This window comes from Sciurus vulgaris (assembly GCF_902686455.1).
Source record: "Sciurus vulgaris genome assembly, chromosome: 13".
NCBI classification, from domain to species: Eukaryota; Metazoa; Chordata; class Mammalia; order Rodentia; family Sciuridae; genus Sciurus; species Sciurus vulgaris.
In genome coordinates, this window is record NC_136474.1 from 20087400 (window position 1) to 20092245 (window position 4846).

The 4846-nt window shown below is 35.2% G+C and overlaps 1 pseudogene across 1 annotated transcript; it reads left to right on the plus strand.

Moving 5' to 3' along the window:
- Positions 1–1346: 1346 nt before the first annotated feature.
- LOC306642822 (STE20/SPS1-related proline-alanine-rich protein kinase-like) lies at positions 1347–3304 on the plus strand (annotated as a pseudogene). Its single transcript has one exon. The product of its transcript is annotated as an STE20/SPS1-related proline-alanine-rich protein kinase-like (transcript).
- The last annotated feature ends 1542 nt before the right edge of the window (positions 3305–4846 follow it).

The following is a 4846-nucleotide window of genomic DNA, read 5'->3' on the forward strand; positions in this document are numbered from 1 at the left end:
AGGTTTGTTGTATAAGTGAGTTTATTTCAAACTGGACTCCACAGTGTAATCTTCTATGTCCTTGTTTGCTTTATGGATTTACATACAGAGTGTACTGCATCATGGTCAGAGAGACCACTGTCTCTTAAGACATGTAAATATGGAGTAACTAATACTCAGGCAGATGTAGTATAGGCAGCAGAGGATGTGATAGAACACAGAGAGAAAAACAGAGAATGAAAAAAAAAAATCAAGAATTCCTCTTAGCCAAAGGGCTCAGAATGTTTCTCAATAAGTTTTCTAAGGCTTATGTTTATTTTGGGGGGTTTGTGGAGTCTAAAGTATATTCAAATCATAAACATTTCTTTGTGTATGTTATTTAATATTAGAATTATAATTATCTCTTTAAATCATTATTCAAATAAAGTGGAATGGTGTTTTGGTTATGGGCAGTTCTGGTAAATTTTCTATGAATTTTCTCATTATACTGAATGATAGTATTTCCAATTATGTTCTTATCAATTTTCATAAATTTCAGCTTTTCCAGAAAATTCGAGATTTGGTACATAGCTAATTTTATTTTATAGAGCTCAATAGGAACACACTTGTAATTTATAACAGTATAAAATATACAATGTAACATATTGAATACATTATATTTTTTCATATATTAGTATTTATTTAAATTTCACATATACATTTGTAATATAACATTCACTATATTTTATGCATGGTAAAATCATACATGCAATGTTATATTTATGTATTTTGTTGTAAAATTTACATAAGTTGATGCAGGATTCATATATACACACATATACCTATTCCACCATAATACTTCATTCAAATGTATTAGTGCTGGCTTTTTTGGGGTGCCAGCCCTTTTTTATATTTTCTATATAGACAGGGCCACATGCCATCCTAGTGTTGGCTATTATCCTGATTAAGTCACTCTTCTTTCTTTCTTCGTTTTACTTTATCACATATTATATCTTCAGAAAGAATGCATGGAGAATTTAGAAGACAGATATGTTCAAATAGAACTGTAACCTCCTCAGCACAAAACTCTATGATAGCTTACCTATATTTAATTTAATGAATTAAATAAAGCTAACTACGTGCTGGAGACACCTGTGTGAAACAATAAATATGAGAAATATCTATCTTTTTTGGCTTCTATTGCATTAGTTACTTTGCCTTAAGAAATACACCTTTATATATGTTTTCCTTTTTGGCTGCTAGGTTTTTTAATCTGAAATATATATTTTAAAGACATACTTTTCTGTGTGATAAAAACCATATGATGTTTTAAAACTGTTAGGATCTTAATTATACTTTTCTTTTCTTATTGCATGATCTTAGTATCTTTGAAATTGTATTTCTTTCCTGCTTGTTTTTATTTTGTTTTGTTTTAATGCTAGCTATTTCCAGCAAATATTTTAGAGTAGTAGTACAAATTTTCTTGGAATGCAAGTGGAGCAGCAGTATGTTTAATTACTGAACATTACTAAGGTGATTATTTTTCCTTCTGATGGAATAAAGCAGTGCTCAACATTTGTAGCTCCTTTTTCTTGAATTGATCATATCCTCTACAAAGAAAACTTCCAATATCTTAACTTTTGCACTGAAACATAATAACAATCCTTCTTAGAACTGAGAATGGCCTGTTTTCTCACTCTTTAGCTCAAGGAATTTTATTGCATGTGTTAAGTAGAATGATCAATAATTCTTTAGCATGAGGAGTGGGGAGGATGTTCACCAGTGGAGAGGTGTTGGTGGCGAGGCAAGGGAAGATTCAAGTGGAAGATTGTCCTCTGGCTGGTACATCCTGGAAGCTGCAAGAGGGGCACTTGGGCCTGCCCCAGCTGCCCAGACCTTGAGCTGGCACATCTGCAGGGATGCATATGAGTTGCAAGAGTTTATCTGCAGTGGAGCTACTGCTGTGGCTCAGGCTGCCCTATGCAAGCCCAGTCAAGAACATGTAGCAATAAAGTAGATCAACCTGGAAAAATTTCAGACCAGAATGTATGAACTATTAAAACAAATTCATGTCATCAATCAGTAAAACCATCCCAGTGTAGTGACTGATTACACCTCTTTTGTGGTAAAAGTTGAACTCGGCCTGGTCATGAAATTGCTAAGTGGAGGTTCAGTGTTAGACATCATCAAATACACTGTCAACCAAGGAAAGCACAAGAAAGGAGTGGAAGAGGCAGAAACAGCAACAATTCTTAAAGAGGCTTTGGGAGACTTAGCTATCTACACAGAAATGGTCAGATTCGTAGAGATTTGAAAGCTGGTAGTAATCTTCTGGTTGAGGATGGTTTTGTACAAATTGCAGATTTGGGGCTAAGTGAATTCTTAGCAACAAGGGGTGATTTTACAAGGAATAGAGTATGAAAAGCATTATTTGCATCCCATGTTGGGTGGCATTCGAAGTTGTGGAACAGGTGAGAGCCCATGACTGCAAGGCTAGCATGTGAAGTTTTGGATTATTGTCCATTGAAATAGCAAAAGGAACAGCACGACTTACCACAAATACCTTCCTATGCACGTCTTAATATGGACTTTGAAAAATGATCCACCCACTTAAGAAACCTAAGTAGAAGATAAAGAAATGAAGAAAAAATATGGCATGTCTGTTAGAAAATTCCTTCCCTGTGTTTTCAAAAATATCCTAACAAAAGACTCACAGCAGCAGAACTTTCAAATTCAACTACTTCCAGAAAGCCAGGAACAGAGAATACCTGATTGAGAAGCTGCTTACCAGAATGCCAGATAGCCCAAAGAGCTAAGGTCAAATAGTCATCTCCATAAAACCAAAGAAAGGGACTGGAAGTACAGTAATGAGGAAATGGATGAGAAAAGTGAAAAGGGGAAAGCAGCTGCTTCTCAGAAAAAGTTACAAAGAGTAAAGAAGAAAATCTAGAGGTCTCAGCGAACACCACCAGCAGCCCAGAGCAAATACAGTCCTCCTCTGTGCATGATTCTCAGGGCCAACCCAATGTGAGTAAAGACTACATAGAAGCTTCTTGCACCACAAACCTCATCTTAAGATTGAGAAACTTCAGCAAGGAACTTAATGACACAGAATTTAAGTTTACTCCAGGAAGAGATACAGCAGATGGTATATCTCGGGAGCTCTTCTCTACTGACCTGGTTTATGGTCACGATGAAGTTATAGTGGCTGCTAAGTTACAGACGACTGTAAATTATCCCAAAGCTTTAAAAAATATTGATACTTAAGTTGGGTTTTGGCTGTTATGGGTCAAAGATTCCTGATGAAGTGAAGCTGATTGGGTTTGCTCAACTGCGTGTGAGCTGATATGTGGCCCTTGCTATTACTCTGATCTGTTGTGCCCCCTCCATACCCACTCCCTGTTCATTTCCTTACACCACCCATTCCCAGTCCCAGTAGAATCAGAAGATTGAAGAGACTGGCTTCAATGAAATGGAATAAAAATATTTTTTAAAAAATTTAACACCCTGAGTTCTGTTTTATTGTCTAGCAATTCACTATATGAAAATGAGCAAATGCTACAGCTGCCTGACCTGATTTTTCCAAGAGCTCTTTAATATGCTTAGCATTCAGTTTAGATAGCTCATAAATGAAAAGAATCTGAAATATACTCATGTGGTCCTATTTACTGGCAGCAAAATGAATTTTTTATCAGAATCCTATTTCTCCTTTCATTGTTGTTATTTCTGTTATAATACTTGAATTGTACATTTAACAATACTGTTTCTTTTATGCTGTACTTAGAAATTAATATTCTTATAAAGAGATTTACTAGCCAAATTCTTGTTTTAAAAACGGACTGAATTTTATTTGTTATATATTTGTGCCTTACACATATTAGCTATAAGAAAAAAAGTTTGTTTTTTAAATACCCTACTTTCTAAATAGCATTTTATTAGAAAGTGATTATTGCAAATAATCAATGATTTGGAATAATGGCATAATATTGTGATCACATAGATACACAGACTGTTGCAATTTAATTACTTGTGAGGAATTAAATCAGCAATGATAAACCAGGGAAATCTTAGGAAAGTCCTATGGAGAAGTTTGCAGGGGCACAGACCACAGTGTTTTCTTTAACTCAGGGAAATAAAAAGTGGTGAACAACATCTGGAACAGAAACAAACAAACAAAAAATACCTAATCCCTGTAGAGGTTGATGGTTTAATTTCTCATGTAGGAAGAGTTATTGTGGATAGAAGCAGCCCAGAAAAAACTGAGATCTTACAACTGGAACAAAAGCCCTGTACTGAAAAAATGTTCCATATCTCTCTTGGTTCCTCCCTCCTATTACCCACCCTACTCAAGTAACTGAAGAAATAAACAAGCTGTAGGTATTGGTGCACTTATTATTATATTAATACATTTGCTTTCTTGCCATTATATTAAGAATTATAATTTGTTTCTACATTATTTTTTAATTAACAATCAAATTTACATAGTGCAATGTTGTTTGATTCATTCTCTTATTTTTCCCTTCCCCCTACCCCTCCCAACCCTATTTTACCTCTATACAGTCCTTCCTTCCTCCATTCTTACCACCCTCCTTATCCCTAACCCTAACCCTAACGCTAACCCCTCCTACCCCCCATTATATGTCCTCATCCGCTTATCAGCAAGATGATTCATCCTTTAGTTTTTTGGGATTGGCTTATCTCACTTAGCATGATATTCTCCAATTTCATCCATGTGCCTGCAAATGCCATAATTTTATCATTCTTCATGGCAGAGTAATATTTCATCGTATATATATGCCACAGATTCTTTATCCATTCATCAACTGAAGGGCATCTAGGTTGGTTCCACAATCTGGCTATGGTGAATTGAGCAGCTATGAACATTGAT